At 39.1% G+C, this 20,417-nt stretch overlaps 2 long non-coding RNA genes across 2 annotated transcripts in view; both read right to left on the bottom strand.

Annotated features, from left to right (window-relative positions):
- Positions 1-12,480, bottom strand: part of LOC118172924 — an 86,584-nt gene extending 74,104 nt beyond the window's left edge. The window contains exons 1-2 of the long non-coding RNA XR_004753899.1: positions 12,408-12,480; positions 10,018-10,105 (exon numbers count right to left, since the gene is read on the bottom strand). This is a non-coding gene — a long non-coding RNA (uncharacterized LOC118172924). The remainder of the gene's footprint in view (positions 1-10,017; positions 10,106-12,407) is intronic.
- Positions 12,481-14,133: 1,653 nt separating this feature from the next.
- The window catches only part of LOC118172928, a 58,220-nt gene continuing 51,936 nt past the window's right edge, over positions 14,134-20,417 (bottom strand). Inside the window, exon 3 of the long non-coding RNA XR_004753905.1 lies at positions 14,134-14,215. This is a non-coding gene — a long non-coding RNA (uncharacterized LOC118172928). The remainder of the gene's footprint in view (positions 14,216-20,417) is intronic.

Below are 20,417 nucleotides of genomic sequence, written 5' to 3'. Positions count from 1 at the left end.
TTCTGTAACTGGAACATGGGCGCTATGGTTCCAAATGAGCAAAAAGAGCGTTGCAAAACACCGAGGCTGTGCAGAAGAAAAACATGGTCCAGATTTCACCAGTACGTGGCAATTATGTGACCACAGTAAAGCTACAAAATGGAAATGAAAAAAAGATCAATTGAAATCCTGAACCAACGTACCAAAGGTTCACCTGGCAAACTACAAAAATTGACTGAAAAAAGTGCAGCCACACAAAACTGAGAATTTTAAGACCCAGATTTAAATAAGGCAGCTATAAAAATGAAAGCTGAGGGATCACACAACAGAAATAAATAAAACAAAGCCACCAGACCCTAACAGACATGCCTCCTTGATAACAAAAGTTGGATGTTCAGATCCTTGGCTACTGCAAAGACAACTGTTCCTATAATACGAACCGTGTTTTTTTCTTCTTCTGGAAAACTTTCCTCTGTCCAGTGCCAACTACTGCTCAGCCCTTATGTATGCCGTGCTAGAGGTCAGATGGAAAGACTTGGTGGTACCTTCAAGTTTCAAAGCAATACACTTTCAGTTGAGCTCATTTCCCAGCCCCGAAGGACACAGGAGGAAGCTAGTATGTGTCGCTTCTCTAATATAGTCAGTCACTCTTCCAGAGCATCACCAAGGCATGAGATAATGAAAATAGATACCTTGATAAGACAGGAATTTAATTTCATTGATGTGACACTGTATATCTGTAAGCAGGAAAGGACTACGTCAGAGCTTAACTGCTCAAGTTCCCAGATTTTAAAGCATGAACCTACGCTAGAAGCAGCGACAGCTCTCTGGGATGCTTCTTGTGCCAAGGAAGCACACAGAGCACTTTGCTGCAGTGGAGGAACACTGTGGGAACAGCAGAGCCAGACCCGATGCCACAGCTGGACAGCAGGGCTGAAGAAAACACTGGGTTTAACGCGGGCTGTGACATGCTGATTCCATCTGACAGGAACAGCATGGCTAGGGGTGGGCAGCTGGGAACACTGGGTCTCCCCAGTCCCATGTCTCTGTGCTCACCAAAGCTCCTCTTCAACCCTCCAGACCTTTTACAGACCTCTCGTTGATGGGACAACCCACTGCGGGCAGGGCACAAGCTAGTATCGCAGGAAGAGACTGACACTCAAGGGAACTACCACTGACCAGGACAGGGTTCTGGATCAAACTCCTCTCCTTCCCAGGCAGAGGCTGATGAGCAGCCCATTTCATTGCTGCTTGGGCATATCACAGGCCCTGTGTTAACTTGTCTGTGGGAGGAAAGAAAAGTAAGGACCATAAAAATCTGTACAGCAAAGGAGGCACAGCAGTATATTACAGGAGTTCTTCCTCCCCCTGGTAGCTCAGTATCTCCTCATGGTGGAATGGGAGTGTTTTATTTTTGTTTTTCTTTCCATTAGAAGATGACCTTTGCTCCAACCAGGCTGATCTGCTGCAGAGCCAACATCCGCCAGCTTCCAGGGCTCGTGCTTTCCGAATGGCAGCAGATACTTTCTGCTGCTCCAGCTTCCTTATTTAATCATGCATCCATAAATCAAAAGCAACCAAAACTGATTTAACATTTGGGTGAGAATTTAGAGCAGCTGAAGAGTGACCCGGACTGAGTCATTGCCTGATGGAGTTTCAAACAGTTCAACTGTAAACATAGTTGAGCTCATTGTTGCATTAACCCCCTCTGCCCACCACCCCCAAAAAAATAATTTCTTAACTGCAAGTGCATTGCTATGAAAACGTCACTAAATGCCAAATGAAAGATGTACAGAGAAACATATTTCTTTTGGAAACTGACCAAATGAACATCTGGTCGCTTGGTTATCTGGAAAAATCCATCAGAGGATAATGACAGCACCATTAGATGTACCACTGTAATTAATAACACGTTTCAATGGGCTTAAACTTGCAAAGTGCTGAATGCTGTTGTTAAGATGCATCCTCAGATCCTACCTAGCTCAGTGAAGAGTGAACCATTGATAATTGGGAAGATATACCAGGGAAAGGATGACGCACTGCTCCGACACTGATAAGCCTTCACTACTAGCTGAAGTCAGATAGCAGGACACAACGCAAGGACAGCTGGTCTGACTCCATACAGTATTCATTACCTTGCAAACAAGTGTTTTGAAATTATCAATAATGGCTTTTAAAGCTAAACTCCTAAGATGTACACAGGAAAGAATACAGAACTACAGGCTGATAGTGCTGCAGAAAGTAAAAACTGCTGTACCTGGGTTCTGTTGCGTTTTATAAAGCTGCTAGGTTGCCCTTATGAAGTGGACTCTAGAGCATACATACACAATTGGCCATAATGGTGGACTTCAAGAAAACAAGAGTTATTCTAACATTTAGGATGGCCACTACATTGGTGGAAGTGTGATTGTTATACAATATATGACTTCTGCTTTGGAACCATGGAGTTGTGTTTCACAGCTGACTTACGGCCCCAGTACAAAGCCACAGTCCCATTGAAAAAAGTCACCTGCAAAGAAAATCCATCTGCAGGGACAATCCTACCTAAACGAATTACTTGGCACCTCTGCAATGTAGGGTACAGACAAAAGCAATTGCAGAAGTATCAGTGGAAGGAACTTGAAGATTTCTGTTCCAGTCTCCTGCAGGACTGTCACCAACATTAGATGAGCCATGGCTTTGTCTAGCCAGCCCTTGAAAACACGTAAGGACCTCTGGCCAACCTCTTCCAGTGCTGCTGCACCTTCCTTGGGGAAAAGTTTCCCCTTTGAATCTTCCCAAGGCACGTTTTGTGGTTGTTGCCTCTTGACCACCACTGAGCAGCTTTGTCCTTGTCTTATTACCCCTGTTGCTCTCCTCCATATAGAAGGAGAGAAATGGCACAGAGCAAAATCCTCCAAGTCACAGCATCTCTACAAACTGTCTGTAGTACAGCTTAAAAACTTTGAAGAATTAACACTCTTTTCCACTCACTCATGTGAGAGAGGTCTAAGTTTACTTTTCCCTATGCCAAAAGCTACCTTGAAACACATTATAAAACCATCCCCATGAACTATCCAAATGAGCTATTTAGACAACATTAATAAACTGAGAAAAGGAAGCAAATGATCTCCCCCAGCTCAGCAAAAGCAATACTAAGAAAATTTAGGTAGGGGGGTTACTATAAATACACATTTTTAGGAGATGTACCTGAAGATGCAATTTATGATACACTAAAATCTAATTTTAGATCTCTAATATTAGATGAAAAGCACTGATCACAAAATGCAGAGAGATGTTGTGAACAAACTCCTCCTGCCACCTTTTTTCACAGCTCATTCGGAAAATAAAAAGCCCTTCTGTCAGACCAGGCAGCATTTGTCCTACTACAGGCACCACAAACCGCACATTGTTAGCTAACCCAAGTATACAGAAATGCAATCATGTGCCTTACCCTTATCCAGATCAAATTTACGCCACTGGGTGCTTTGATAGCACATTGATCAGATATTAACTATCATGAAACCACAGCCCACATTGTCAGACAACTGCGTAACGCAACCAGGTGATTTTATAGATACTTGATTGTACCTGCATAAAATCTCCAACATCTGAGGAATGTGCCTTACAAATGTGCTGAATCCTGAAACCCAGGGAAGCATACCTATCTTTCGCCATTCGCTTTCAAAAGAGATTTTTGATAATATTCAAGTTGTGGGATAGCTTCTCATAGTGCCAAAAACAGCTCAGTTAATCAAGCTAAAGTTTGTTAAATATTTAGGATAGCTTGTGTATTCCTACCTTCCCATATTTAAAAACTGAACAGCTTATTTCATTATATAGGAGTCAACTGAACTTGCAGTTGTGTCATTCATCGAGAAATTCAAAAGAATTATAGCTAAGTGGTTTGCACAATCTATATTTAGTGATCCTTGCTCACGAATACTTAAACTCTAGATCTGTCCTTAAAGTATTCTTAAAAGGATTGGCAAGTATGCCCATGCGTAAAATATGATAATCCTATGTTAATTCTCCTCCTTACCACACCGTAGATGCCTGGGAACAAACCATTGTAAGTATTAAGCTTGCTTGAGTTTGCACTGCATTTGTATTCATTAACCAGACTATTAGTGAGAGCACTTAGAAATCCACAACTTTTCTGATAGACTCGTACGTACATTCACTGGCTGTATTATTTATTTGTGTGCATGTCCGTCTATCCATCCACCTGTCTCTGCTCTTGCACACATACAGATCAATACGTGTCTCTGTATATTTACGTCTTTCACCAGTCTCAAGACATTCAGTCTACTTTTCTGGCACCAACTCTGGGAGGTTACTGATTTAGCTAATGCCCTTATGACTGAGGGGGGAAAAAAAAAGAGCTCAACGACACATCACAGATGAGAACCAAGGCAGAAAAAGTAGAACAGACAGATGGAGGTGTAAAAAAGGGACATATTTATGCTAAATTCAAGAAAAATAAAGGGATTAAGGGGATGTCACAGACTAGATGATTTAAGAAGGGGATTTCTTCTGAAGAAGGGATATTTCTCTTGTAGCATAGAAATCTATCATGTATTCTAACCAGGGTTAATTCTAACATCTAGAACAAATCTAAATCTTAAAACCAAGATTAAGAGTTGGCTAGTGGTGTCTATTATATCTGTCAACTGTTCTACAAACCAGGGAGGAAGTATTTTATGTTTGGATTCAGCCAATACAATAACAATATTTATAGGCTGCCTTGGGAGCAATAATAATTTTACATGGTTTTCAGTATTCAACAGAGTATTTACAGGGATTTGAATTATTGTAGCATGTTCAGATTGTTTCTTCCATCCTCTTTCAGAGATCCTGGATTAAAGAGCCATTCTCCCTTCTCTCTCTGCCAGTCTACTATATAAACTGTGTATTTGTAGGGCTATCATAAACAGCAAAGCAGTTCATTCTCTAAATATTCTGAGCTAAATGCACTGCCTTCTTTGTATTCTCACTCAGCTGAGGACTTCCATGCTCTGGCCCTGACACCTGATCATTACCTTGGTCTAACACAAGACTACTGTCCCAGTGTTCTCATCTCCAAGTGGTCTGACCACTTATGGATATCTATACCTGTATTTTAAACCATATCAGAGCACTAAGGCTTGACAAAGAAAGCCCTATGGTCACAGTGATATCAGGAAACCACACCTGCCTTATGTTTAAATCAGTGAGTGAGCTCCTCTCCTAATGTGCTAAGTATTTCTGAGACAAAAAGGCTAATTTATCTGCTGAGCAACTGCTCTGCTCCTACTTCATCCCGCAGGCACATGGAGTATGCAGCAAGCAGTCAGGCTCAAAACTCCTACCAATACTTGTGCAAAAGAACTGTGCTGTTACATGATAGGTTTTTATCTGATCTCATGCTTAACATACCCATCTAAACCCCCAGTGCTATTAGGATAAACATCTCAGAAAACAGAAGTTATCTATTACTAAGTAAATAATTCTTTTCTTCCCCACCTGTCAGGCGTAAGCAAGAGATGCAGGCTGAACCGTGTATGCTGAATGAGGTGACTTGGGTTGGATTGGCAAAATTCATCACCCAGTTCCTGCATGACTTGGAAGAGGCACTCAATTCTGAGGTAGTCCCTGCACGTGGAAATCCCTCTGAGTGGCATTTTAATAGGAGGAATGCTGGTTTTGCTGTAAAATGCTGCTCTGAAATTACAGAGAAAGCGTGAGATTTGCTCAGGCTGTAGTTGTATTTGCTATAGGGCATTGCACATCTAATACCTGGAAGGTAAGAAAGGTAGAGGGAATCTATGAAACCGCAGCAAACAGTGTAATGATAGCAACTGCAGTGATCTTAGAGAGAAAGCACCAGCGTTACTATCTACACAGCACGAATGCAATGGGGGAATCTAGAGTATTTACAGCTGTTCATCAAACAGCAAAGCCTCGCTGCACTCCAGTTGGCAGAGAAACAATTCCATTTGCACTTCTCATGATTCTTTTATTGTTGACTTGGATTTAGCAGAGTATATGAACATTTTAGCCCTGATAAAGGCGTGAGACTGGGAACACTGGCATATTTTGTGAGTATAATTCATTTTTTTGTTCTGGTTGGAGCACAGCACAGTGCAACGTTACTGCTGGGTGAACACCTGTAGTTAGAAAACACTGCTTTGCTCATAGGGCCCAAAGCATGCCAAAATGTTTCCTGGAAGGAGATTTTAAAAAAGAATTTAAAATGGGAAAAAAAAAAATCCTCCAGTGTACAGAAAGTAATAAAAAAGCAGGCACGGAACTATTATTTCAGAGCCAGATGTGGAAACAACAAAATCAAGGAACTGAATCTCTTGAGGACAAATTTCAGCTTTCTCTGTAGGACAAGCTAAGGCTCATCTCAAACACTGTAGAGTTTATTTCCACAAAGCTCCAAAATACAGGCTTATCCCAGTTTCTGTAAGAATTAAAATTCGTAGAAGTCAAGGGGACTGGTACAGGGAATGACACTGAAACCTTTTTAAGATGGATTAATTTCACTTTTATGGAAAAGTGCCATTTGGAAATGAAAAGTTTTGATTTCAAACTGTCAAAACATCCCATTTCATTCTCAAAATATGCTTTGGCTGCAATTTTTTTTTACCTGGTTTTGGTTTGCCCCTGTGCCTCTTTTTATAACATGCTCTGAAAATTCCACCACTGTGAAACTCTTTTCAGAGAATATCAATTCCTTGAGAAAATGGACTTGAGGACCTGATTTTAATAACAGTACATTAAATTCTGCCTTTCTATAACAAAGTCATGTTCTCAGCTACTCTACCAAATAAATTCTAGAAACAAAGCACCGCATTTTTGTATTCTCCCTACTCAGATCTGTTTTACTATTCGAGCACAGCAACCACTTTAACAGGACTGAAATTCATTCAAATTAATTTAGTTTGTATAATCTACATTTCCTTGCCTTTTGTTACTGTTGACATTATGAAATGTGAACCCTGGTTGGTGAATTGCAATAAAATAACACGTATTAGTAAGTTTACATGTCCTTGAAAATTTTCATCCTGAGTCCCAAAATCCATTTTCAAAGGGTTGCTCTAACTGTCCCCATTGCATATACTGGTAAAATCAGGCACAAAATTTTAAAGGGAACTACACAACAGCAAAGAGAATCTGGACTTTTTCATTTTTCTGCTCCATAAATAACATTACCTGCTATTATTTTACACCAATTTCTTCTCATGTCTTTTACATATCTTACAGTTTGGCCGTTTGATACTTATCTTCTAGACTGTTCCTCCTCTCTCTCTTACATTTCACTCTTTTACTCTTTCCTCTTTCAGTAGTTCTCCACACTGATTACCTTTCACACTTTTTTCCATGCTGTGGTTAAACACTTCCAGATACAGAAACAAGGGCAAGAAAATAACACTTGATTTAATCACTTTAGTTTTATCTACAAAGCAAAAAGAGGCAGTGACACAGGAAGAGTTACGAGATTTAAAGTTACTTTAAGTGTCATTCTTTAACAGTGATAGAGTTAGGTATACACAATTATTTTGCATTCTCAAAAAACATAGCATCTATGGTTACTGCATGCTCCAGGAACAGCTTTGATAAACTCACTGAGAAGCCTCTCCTGCATAGAGGCTCCTTACAGAATCATGGTCTTCAGAGCAGGTTCCCACCTGTCATTCACTCTCATTCTCCTCCTTCAGATTTAACTGTATTTTTCTGATAAGCAATATAATCTTACGAAAGGTGAAATTTCTTCCAGATCAGTAAGGCAACAATGGCTCAATAGGATCAATGGTGATGGATTGTGTTTCCCAGGAGAGGAAGGGTTCTCCTTATGTACATCTGAATACAGAATTAGGCCTTCTATGTACATGTACATTAATTCAATATATTCTTTTAGCACATAAGTTTGTTACTGCAGGTTTACAGGAAATAGAGAATGATACTAAAAAAAAATAAAAATCAAAGTATCACCAAAGGTATTGATGTCCCTACATAATGCCGCAACACAAAGCATCCAGAAGATGACTCACTGGAACGCTCACATTCACTACCATTAAATCTTAATAGTGCATTTCTCCATGAAGGCTATCAAGTACAAGCCACAATATTTTTGCCAGAATGCATCTATACAAGATTGTTGTGCTGCCCTGAAAATAAGTATCTAAAATACTTACTTGCTCTTATGCTTATCTATTACACTAACGATCTTGGTAAAGGTATTGCCTCGTTAATGTTTCAGAACATACTATAAATATTCATTTCAGAAAAAAAACATATAAAGAATAAGTCAATCAGTAATGTTGTACAGGGTCAGTGTAATACACATTGTGGTTCTCTACATGGAATGATAAAAGAACAGTGTATTTCACCCCTTTTTACAATAATCTCATGTAGTTTAAATTATCTACATCTATCAACTCCACACACTGACCAAGGCTGCAACTGTGTGGACCAAATCCACAGAAGTCAATTAGTTATGCCAATTTGCTCCAGCTGAGAATCGATTCTCAGTTGTCTTTACACTTCCCATAGAATATTCTGTAGGAAGCATTGCTTTAAGGAAGCTTGGTCAGCATGTATGGGAAACGTCAACATGAAATTCCTTCCCACCATCGCTTGGACTTCTTAAAATAAACAGATTTTTTTTTCTTTTTTCTTTTTAAACACCTAGAGAAATCATAGGTTTTCTTTAAAATGGCAGACAAATTTACAATATCTTTAAGGAAACAGCTTCAACATCAAAGACTTGGTAAAAGTACTCTCCTCCTTTTCCTTTGGCAGGGTTTCCTAGATTTGCAATTAAATCATTAAAAACACTCTCACCCAGATGCAGTTGATGTGGAATAATCACAAGAAACATAGCAAACAAAAGAAAGATCACAAAATACATTAACTTTTACTAGCCATGCTGGTGTACATTAGCATTTTTAATAATGACCTCATTACCATTTAGTTCAACAAGCAAACAAAACCTGTTTATTTGATAATTTATTTATTCTAAAATAATGCAACCTTTTTTATTTGCCCTTGTTATGAGCTCACTAACGTTAAAGGCACCACTACAATCAGTTAAGTAATTATCATAGGATAAAAGCCTTCACCATGAAAAAGTTTTGTTTGAAAAAGCATGAACTGCAATTCTCATTGATAGCTTTCACCAAGTGCAGGATTCAGTACATTGTAGCACAAAGGCCAAGATTATCTCCCTCTGTTAAAGGCTTAAAATTCTACAACCAGACCATGCCAGTTACCAGTATCAGATTATGATAACAAGATCATGTTCAGTTATAAAAACAAGTGTCTAAACTTTTCTCATGTCACTTTCTATCTAAGTCCCATTGCTAGTTGTGAAAGGGCCCATCTGAATGTGTGTAGAAGCTCATTTTAAAGCTAGCTCTTTGAACTGGATTCATGGGGTATTTGCATAAGAAGATTTGGGTAAAAAGAATGGGCTGGTGCTGCATCTGCCCATTAATATGCCTGCTAATTCAGCACATTGTAAGCCTATTGATGTATCACAAAAGGCTCAAATTCAAGGACAGTTATCCTATTGCCATTGTTAGGGTTTGAATTCAAGTAATATGTTCACTATAGGAATACAGTTGTTACAATTAGATATTTTTCAATAATGGTATAAAGAACCAACGACAATCAGAATTACAATAACGCTGATAAAACTTTAGAATTCACCAATTCTGTTATTAAAAAAGATGCAGGTGCTGATTAATTTTGCTTTGCATAATACTCGGATCTAGAATACTGGAATACTTAAAGGGTAGAGGCAAATTGTGGCAATATAACCTACCAAAGAAAGCATTCTCCCTTTAATGCTGATGCACATTTATCTTGCTTACAAGAGTTTTAATAAAAAATTAAAACACTAAACCGAGCTTCAACACAGTGGAGGAGACCTACATGAGGAGCACAAGTAGTGGGTATTTTAATCCTGCTTATGAAAAATGCAAAAGCATTGCTCGTGCTATCTGGGGATATCCTACACAGAACATTTTTACGGTGAATATGAATTGTTTGAGAACACTGTATACTCACAAATGGAAAAAAAGGGTAGAGTCAGTGATTCATGCAAGAGGTGTCGAGCAGCCAGCACACCAGCTCCGCAGCGGACTCGAGGCAGACGCTGAGGCAAGCAGTGAAATAAAAAGCTGTTAGCTGAAGCGCTGTAAAGAGTTTTTAAGCACGCAACACAAACAGAATACTAAAGGCGAGACTCAAAGGAAACACATGTGGAGAACAGCAAATGAAGCTTAGTTAAACTTAGTTCTTCGAGGGCCCTGGGTCTGAGACTACAGCATGCATCCTAGGGAATGGGAGAATAAACGTGTACGGTGACGGCGATTCTCCGAGCGAGGCCGTGACAGCCTCTCACCGATTCCCCATAGGAAAAGGCCGGCCTCAGAGCCCGAGGGCCCGGGCACACCGTGGCTCCCATTGTGCTCATGCTCCCACACTGACGCGCTGTCACAGGGCAGCCCAGCCGCTGGATCCGGGGGCACGGCTGCATTTTTCTCACTCCGCATCCCTCAGAGAAGACATCAAAGACCAGAGAGATGTGCTCTTTGTTTTGTTTGGTCTCTGACTCTCAACATGTGGTTTCACAGGCCCAAACATCGGCACCTTTTAACCTATTCTGTTCAGCTTAGGCCTTGGCTTCATTTGAGCATTAGGGAAACTATAGTAACCAATAATCTGCCTGTCTCTGAATAGAAACTATGTACCTTGTCACACAAGAGCCCGAGGATCACCATTTGAGACAAGTTCCTTTACAGGCCCTCGGCTTTCTTTGCTGGGGCCCGGCCTGTCTTGCTGAAAAGGTGTCAAAACCCTTCGCCTCTTTGCAATGGGGGATCTGTGTTAATGTTAATTTATATTTAACAAATAGGATATTGTCCCCCAGAATGTATAAGTATTTGATTATCTATTACAAATGTTTTCATCAAGTCATAAATGAGGGCCCTTGACAAAAGGCAAAAGGTCTTTTAGGAGAGCAGGACGCAACGGGGGAGGCCGGAGGTGGGTGAGCGTCGCGGTGTGCTTGGTTCTTGGGTTGGCGGGTGGGTCGGTTGCACGCCTGGTACGGGTGCTGGCATAAGCTCCAGAACTTGCCCAACAGCCACAGACCAGCCCAAGGACCAAAAACCAGCTTGAAACTCGGCCGCAAGACAAGCAGCAATGCCCCTCTCAAGGCTCGCCTTTGCTGAGTCAAAAGCTTTCTACATGAGTAAGTTGCAAAACAGAACTTTGTTAGTTGTTGATTTTATTTATGTATGGATTTTTGCAGCGATCTGATCTCCTGCTTAATGAGCCTCCCCCCAGGCACTGGGAAAATGTTATCACCAGTCCCATTTTTCACTCACTCAATCTCTAATCCTGCGCTGCACTGTCTTGTTATTAGCAGCAAAAACAACAACAACAACTCTGTATATCATGTAGATCAGAGCTAAGAAAGAAAGGAACAAATGTCAAGGGTTTGAAGAAGCGATTCACATCCAGCTTCATTTCATCTCTGTCACTCTCTCCTGACTCTGTCATGCAACAGCCGACTGCTAACATATTTCCCTCCAGTGAAAATGACATTTTTGCTTTCTTTATAATAGTTTAATATTAATAGGGAGGGGAGCTAAACTGTCGATGTTGCACCAAAACACTGTACAGCAAATTGAGGTATTTGGTATGAAACTTAAGACCTTCTGCATTAAGCTCTTTCACAGTGACCTGACATAAACTGGCAACTGGCAGCCGTCTGCTTTTGGCAGCTTGGCATATTTGGTCATTTATTGGGTGCATGTGAAGATCAAATGGGTTAAGATTCTTCTCCTTAAACAGCAGGGAAAAGAACATCAAAAAGGTGTAAATTTCATTTCCCCAGTTTTGATTAAGTCAAGCATGAAATGAAATGTAATACTCTCAAGTGGCAAGGGTTTATACTATTGATGTTGTTACTTCTGCTTCACAAAGCCCAATCAGCCGACAGCGAGTTGAACAAGCTAACAGAGTTTTAGGGTGGCCAGATGGAGGGTTTTTACTATGGTTGAAAAGACAGCTTAGTGCTTGCCTCTTCAAGCCAAGTCAATGCCAACTGTGTGAAATCCTGGCCATTCTACCCCTTCTCCCCCCCCTCCACCCGCTCAATGCTGGTGGCTAGCACCATACAGCCCTGATAAAAAACAATCCCTTCAGCAAAACAATGTGCTGAATGAATATTTTTCATCTCAAGTGTTGTTTATCTTCCCCCTAAGTGCAGAAATTTCTGAATTCCTGATTCATATCAACATCAGTATTTAAGTTAAACATTATCCGAAAAGAGGCCCTCACAAAAATGTGTTGCTTCTCTGAGATTATAACATTAATTGTTTTAAGTGGCATGGCAAAGCAAAAAAACTATCCATGTGCTATGGGAATAAATGGAGATTTAAAGCTACCTTGTTTGTCCGTTAAGCGAAACTGGAGTTAATTCAGAATGCAGGGAGATGCACAATGAGAAACTCTTTAGATCTAGATACAAAAGTAACAGGTCTTAAATTGAGTGTGGTCTTACTTCGTTAGGAAATTTGTCCGTTTTTTATAGGTGCTTTTTCAGGCCCCTTGTTCCCACTACATTCTCAAATTTAATGCTCTTGCCACTATACAGCTGGACTAGAATAGAGTGGCTTTAGTAAAGACTTAATAGAATCTTTAATGCTTCTAACAATCCACTCCCATTGAACTGCATTAAGTAGATATTATGGAAGGACAAAGAGCTAAATAGCTCAACATCAACCTCATTAGGCATGCAGGCAGGCCTTGAACCATTTTATGGGCAAGTCTATTGTTAGTACACTCACCAGGTTAGCTTTAAATTGCAAATGATACCCTGAAAGGGGAAGAGAAGTTTTGGAGAATGGCCTCACAGAAAGAAAATCATTTTAGGCTATAAGAAAATGAAAGGCATTGTTAAAATTGCTCTGACCGTAGCAAATGAAATACATCATGGACTTGAGAGGCTGAATGCTACACTTGAGGGTTTTTTGTTGGCTTTTTTTTGTCCGTTTAGGAATGTGGTATACATCAGAATATAAACAATATACAATCTGTAAGACTTAATAAGGGTAGCTCAACATACTATCCTTTGTCTGAAGTTAAACAAATGAGAAGAGCCCAATAATTAAGTGGATGGGGAAAGACAAAAACCATCTCGCTTGAATAAATGGTCAAGTCTGGAGAACCTTACATATAAGAACTTTCCAACTTTGCAGTTCTTAATTAATAAGGACTCATTTAGACCAGTCCAAGCCTTAGCAATCAAGTGTTCAAAATATTTAAAAATTCTCTCAAGAACTGTTTGCAACTGCAAAGTGCTTTAACAACTGACATTATGATGCTGCAAGTCTGGGAACGTATTCCCAAGCAGAGCCCTTCTCTGTCACCTTAGTGGATGAATAATTTTGCCTTTGCATATTCCTTGTCATAAATGGCAGGAATGAAGGGACCCTAAGGACCGCACTGGCAGGATTGGTGCTGTACAAGCAGAGTAAATTAAAACAAGGATTAGAGCAAGTATGATTGGGGATGACAAGCAGGGCAGTTGTCGCCGCACAATGTGCCTTTTTGCCCATATGGTCTGTACCGAGCTTACACAGCACAAACCCTCTAACATGGATGCTTATTAAAGCATTCCTTCTTGATCAGGACAAAAAGTCCTTAAAGCTTCATGTCATAGGAGAAAAAAGTGTTTCTTTCACACACTTAGGCAGCAGCCTCAAGCACTATTATTTATGAAGATTTACATGCCACTGTCCAATTTTTACTTTTCGTTAGATTTATATACAAAAAAGCCTATAAATGTGAAAAAATCTAGGTTACAATCTGCAATCATAGTTATGCATTGTACAGGTTCTTATTAAATATGAGAGTGAAGTAATTGACAGCTTATTTTAAACAAAAAAAATCAGACACTTAAGGCCTTTCAGAACTTCCTCCCGAAGCATGGACTTGCAGCATACACAGAACTTGGGTCATTTAACTGCCATTGAGTGGATAATGAAGGGATGGAAGAAGCTCAAAGCAACTTAAGAACCATCCATAGGAAATATTTGACCGATCGTAGGCTTATTATTATAAACAAACAAAACAGAAGAGTAGGGCAGTTTTCTTATGCTTATAGGAACAGGAAAGAGCAATTCTGTCACTAAAGTCTTATGTCACCTCAAAAGACGTCATTTTCTTAGCCTCAGTTCCTCCATCTGTAAAACTGGAATAATTACATTACACTTGTTATAATTATCCCCCAAACATAAACATATTAGTCACTACTTCCTCCACTTCCCCACCTCCCCTTTCCCCCACAGATTTATTTTTTCCCCCAAAAGATCACATCCTGACTTATGTAAGGATATCTAGATTCCACAAATGCCCAGGAACAACTTAAATTGCTAGAGAAGAGTTTGCCTATAGCAAGGTATTATTATGGTGATGCTTTCCTAGTCCTGCAACAAGCTGCTCAGAGGCAAGAAAACAGAAGTGAAAGACCTTTTATTTAGATTTTGTTCCTTTGTGCTCTGTAGTACAGCTCTATCTGACCACAATGCATCATCAGGTTTGGAGTATTCTTCCCAGGCGGATCCCTTTTCCCCAGCCAGAACAGCCAGTTCTGCAGTAGCAATGAACTTAGGAAAACTCCCATGTGGAGCAGCACACAAAGCACTGCATTAACCTGTAACCAGCAACAGCACTGGCACTTAAAACGTTATTGGTGCCTCTGGGAATCACCCAAAAGTGCCTGTTAAACTAGACAGTGTTTTGTAGAAGCCCTAAGGCCTTTAGGTAAGAGTCTCACAGTCACAAGCAGAACCAACTCAATTGTCCTTGATGACTATAGCTCTTCCCAGGCTTGAGCCACTACCACAGGAAGTGTCTAAAGAGGTGACATCATTACTTGCTATTGCTCCTACTTTTGGGAGCTGGGGTCTACCTACAGGGTGCTGGGATTGTTCGTCTAAGCCAAACCCTCCTTGTGCTTTGTGGATTCAATAACATGAGATTATCATTATTAATATCGTGAGAGTTTTCAGCAACATTCACCGTATCGTAATAGTAAGCACGCTTCACACATCAGCAAGCTTTGGCTGCTGCAGTACAGCACAAGCTCCATAAATGTGGGACAGCTGTCTCGGCAGACAGACAACGCCGACTCTGTCAACAAATACAGTCCCAAATTGGCCTATTTATGGGAATGTCCTCGGTCAACTTTTCTAAGTATACTAGTGATATAAAAGATGTCCAACACTGATGGTGTATGGTGAGACCATTTAGAAATAATATCAAAGATCAAAAAGAAGTGACTTAGAAAACAGTGCAAGACAGTTCCTTCCCATGGAAACAGCTCTCTGAACTGAGATTTGGTCATTATGCCCCACATAATATGCCTGAGGCATCCAAGAACTGCAAGAATTTGAACTCTTTCAGAATCCATTTGTCAACTTTTTTTGGCTTGGGTTATTTGCAAACAGTAACCTGAGCACCATAAGTAGTAGCAACAGACAAGCCTAAAACCTCAAGTTCAACAACAGCTGCTTCACATGGGTATTTAAGATTTCATTATAATATGCTTGCTTTTAGTAATTTAACATATGATTTTTTTTTTTTTTTTTTTTTTTGTAACTACTATCTTAATTACATCCTCTAAAAATACAGCTTCTGAGAACCAGCTAAAATCTGTGAGTCATTCATTAGAGAAGACAGGTGAGAACCACAATTACAACTCCCTTCTCACTGGCAAACAGAAATTAGAGGCTGAACAAGTACGTTTAGGTACCGGCATAAAAGCTGCGTAAACAGTCATCAGAAGTGAGTCACTTCAGTAAGCCTGAGTCCAAAATTTGTTTGAAAGCTAAAAAGGAATGATTATCCATTGAGATAAGGATCCTCCAACTAGCAAAGCTGAACACCAAAATGGATAGGATATAAAGAAAGGTATAGCATGTTAGGTCTTTAGTTTACCAATAATGGTGTTTTCAACAGTTCCTAAATCCTATTTATTGAAGAACCTCAGGCTGGCAAAGAACATGCTAACAGGTATAGCTAGCATCACTGAAGTGACGTGGGCTGCTCACCTGGTTGATCTTTTGTAGTCCTCCTCACATTTAACTTTAAAGTATCTTGGACTAGCTCTCTTCCCCAAAAGAATATCCAGATTCTTGTGTTTCTAGTATGACTTTTCTCTTGGGACATGACTACTGACACAAGTGCTGATGAGGATCACAATAACCTACATATTAACTTAATTGGCATTTAAAAATTAGTGGTCACTCACGGAGACAAGTTAGAAAACAGAAATATTTCTGAATATGAGCGACACTTGCATGGCTAACCATGAACATATTTCACGTTTCAGTTTCATCTACTCCACCGCAGGATTTAGATGTAAATCTGCAGGAGCACAGAAGAGAATAGTCTGGAGAGGGGTCCAGTAATTAGATCATCAAACCTGAGATTTGGAAGACCCAATTCAAATCCCTGTTCTGTGGGATTTAGGTCAGTCACCCCTCAATCATTAGGTCAAGATACTCAAGTGTATTCAGACACCATGCTCCTGTTACTCTCCTAACTCCCACTAAAAATAAGACAGATCTCTAAACTCCTGCAAGAAATTTATTAATCATCTAAATACTTCGGGGGATCAGGACTTGAGATTCTGGGTCCCCAGCTTCCTGTCAAACATGGAGGACTGCACTGCGCTACTGGGCAGAGAGTAAATGCCTTAAAGACTTGGAAGCACCCAAGGTTAGAGATATGGGGACCAGATAAGGACTGTCAATAGGCCAGTTTAACTAAGTGTGGGTTAGTATAATTCTATTTCTATACGCATATGGTTGAAAGGGAAACAGATTCTTCAAAATGGCATATATTTTTTCTTACTTGATAGATTCTAATCAAAAATTGTTCAAGCCCTGAATTTTTTTTTTTTTTTAAAGTTTTGTAAACATTGATATGATCATTATTTTAATTATGAATCTAAAAACTCCTAGTATTTTTGGAAGTTCTTTTAGAAAGAACAGGAATAAATCGATCTTAGCTGGAATGTTTCAGACAGCTACCCAAGCTTTCAAATTGTGTACAATTTCCTGTCTGTTTATATAGGGGAGTATTGACAATCCATGAAGAGAAATTCAATGAAGCAAGTGTGAAGGACTTCCTATTTCAGTCTTCTCACTTAAATTCTAGATCGAGGCTACAAAATTAAATCAATAGATTACACACTCGAGGATATTTCATATGAAGTGACTTCTGCTCAGTCTGATCTAATCTACACTGAAATGTAAAACAATCACTCTCTGAGAACTTTAAAGTATCACCAGCTTCATTGACTTCCTATTACTTAACCTCTTAAATGTATTTGAGAATAAGCTATGAGAAATTCCGTGAAAGGAGGACATCAGGCTTAATGGCTTGGTGATAGCACAGTACAAACCTTTAAAGTCATGATTACTGCTCTGATTTTAAAGGCATTTTTCCCCCTGCAGTCCTCTCATCCATCCCTCAAGATTAAATATTTTTCAGTAGGCTTCATACCGCATATAACACATTTCGGACCCATCCAGTTGATGTCCTAAAATCCTTTTCCGTCCTGATGCTACCATTTCTCAGAAAAAGAGGTGAGCTATGTATGATTAGAAAGAGCAATGCTCCAACCCTGCAAAAGCACTCCTAGATGTGGAGTTGCCTCGCAACGTTGCAAAGAGCCCCATAAATCTGAAAACACCTGCAAGCGTTTGTGGGCTTGGTGCCCAAAGGACCTTCCACCTATAACTTCCACTGTATTAGGTCTGAGTGTAGGGTGGGTGAGAACTGCCACCTGGCTTCCCACGGGTCACTCAGAGACAGAGCCCAGATCCCCAAGCACCACTTTTTCATTTCATTAGTGAGGCTTCTATGTTCCATTTTCCCTAGCAGAGTTACAAAATGTGTATTTCTATCGCTTTGCTTTTCAGCCCTTCCACTGACTCAAAACAAGACTTGGGCACTGATGAGCCTGAGGATAAGGGAAAAACTCAACAACTCAACCCCCTTGGAAGAAAGGGAATGGAGCGGACATGAAGGAAGACTTAACTGCAGTATTCCATTATCTTTTTTCTCCATTTAAGCAGAAATAGCATCTATTTGCTAAAAAAAAAAAAAAAGAAAAAAAAAAAAAAAGGATATTTAGAAACTTTCATTGAAATAGGAATCAGTATTTTGTAAGTAAAAATATATTTATCATAACTGTAGCTTATTTGTTCCAAAGCAGACTGTTGGAAAGAAGTTGCAGAAGTGAGTTTAGCTTCTTAGTGGAAATGAAGGTACACTCTGATCATTATTAAAAGATAAACATGTAGGTACTGAGAAAACTAATTAAATTTTGTTGAGTTATCAGGAAGTCTCTCATGAATATCCTCTGGGGTAGGCTCTAATGTAAAGAGATCTCAATTTTGTGGTTAAATAATTTGAAGAGATTAATTAGTAAAGAATAAGCATTAAAGAATCATATGAAGATAAAGGTAACACTTTTTTTTTTTTTTTTTTTTACATTTTCCAGTTTTATTGCTCTATGATTTCCTTGCTTAAAGAAGCTATTAACAAGATAGTTCTCCGAATTATTTTTAAATATTTTGAATTATTTTTAAATATTTATTAACTGTATGCTAGAAAAAATACAAAAACATCCTGAGATGAAAAGTTACCTCTAAACCAGATTTGCATAAAGGATTAAGCTCCTTCCAGTTCAAAACTACTTCTCAATCTCAATTTGGGAGAACTGATCTTTATCCCAAATTTCTTTTTGTTCCTCTGGAAGTTCAGTTTAATCCAGCTTTCTTAATTTTCACCTTCTCCCTAAATCTTCTAGGCTTGTTACATGATAGCTAAGGATCATTATCCACCCAAGCTGAGGGGGTTTTCCCTTCATTAATTTCTTTAAGAAGATTACCAGTGCTTGTTTGTTGTTGTTTAAGCAAATGATTTCCCTAAGCTCTTTGTTTTTCCAACTGGTTTACACTTTAATGCCCTTGATTGAATTTCAAACAAGAGATCAACTTGACCAACCAACTCTGTTTAGGGGGAGTTAAAAAAAAAAAAACACTAAGGAGGGAAGAACTTTGTGAGCTACTTAAGCAAGAAGAGTGCTTAAAAACTTATTCAACCATTTAGTCAAAGAGATGCATCATAATTAGCATATCATGCAGGACTTGTTTAGTTTTTGAAGTCAAGGTGACTTTCCTTGAAGACAAAATTCTCTAATTGAAGTGCACGTCACATTTAATAAGGTTTTGTTTGTTTGTTTTACTGATTCAGTTCTACACCTGTCCCCCTCTCTAAACATGTCTTCACTGGAAAGGTGTCAATTCTTTTGCTCGTTTGAAAAGGGATGGGTGGAACAAACAATACAAACATGGGGTATTTACTGTTTGCAGTTCAAATAAGACTCCTACTCAATAGTCATTTTTAAAGGAATGTATTCAGGAAACCTTAGTGCGATTTAGTCTCACCCAAGCTTTTATGTTACAGACACAGCATTTCAATACTCTGGGCCTCTCAGTGAATTTTGTGAGCATATCTATATAAATACATTTTTTCACAAATACAAGCTAAGTCAGTTATATGCAACATCCTTAGATAGCATACATCCCAGTAATTATCTGTAGTTAGATGAGCTTATATCATTTTTACATGGGTTGAGCACCTACCTCAAAGAGAGTCCATTAGTTAAATTTAATTCCATCAAGTCCTACTAATGGGTTGGTGATGGTTGTCTACTAGGCCCAGCAGTGCAGTCGATTCTTGCACCGTAGTATTTTATTTGTGGAGTTGCAACCAGGCAAAGCTGGCAGAATTAGGCCATTTCTACTGGGCCTACTATAGATCTCTCTATATTTTCTTTGCATATCTAAATTGCACACTATCAGAAAGTGAAGGTATTGCAGATTATCACAGGCACAAAGAAACACAGATACACAAATATGGCCCAGAGTTACATATGGGTTCTTCCCTCTAAAGTCAGTGAAGTTGGCTATTTTAGCAAAATTTAGTTTGCTTTTCTTACTGCTGGGCATTTGGTAGTGTTCTGAAATAGTTACTCCCTACCAAAAACATTGAAATTGAGCTCTTTAAGTTACATTCTAAGTCTAAAATTCTATAGAGTGTAAAAAATGTAATTAACAGCTATTTGAAAAAGCTGAATATTTACCATAGAATTAAAGTGACAATTGCAAAGTAAAAGCCACTCCATGATTTGTACCGCATCTGGATCATGATGTGACTTGTTAGCCATCCGGTCTTTCTCTGTTGTTCCCTTTCCCCATAAAGCCATTAGTATATATTTTTTTGATATCATTAAACTGAACAGGCATTATAGGACCTGTAAGCTCATTGGCACTTACTGATAAAGCTATATATTATATATATATATATATATATAT

The sequence above is a fragment of the Oxyura jamaicensis genome, chromosome 11 (assembly GCF_011077185.1).
Source record: "Oxyura jamaicensis isolate SHBP4307 breed ruddy duck chromosome 11, BPBGC_Ojam_1.0, whole genome shotgun sequence".
Lineage (NCBI taxonomy): Eukaryota > Metazoa > Chordata > Aves > Anseriformes > Anatidae > Oxyura > Oxyura jamaicensis.
This window is presented reverse-complemented; position numbering and strand designations above follow the sequence as displayed.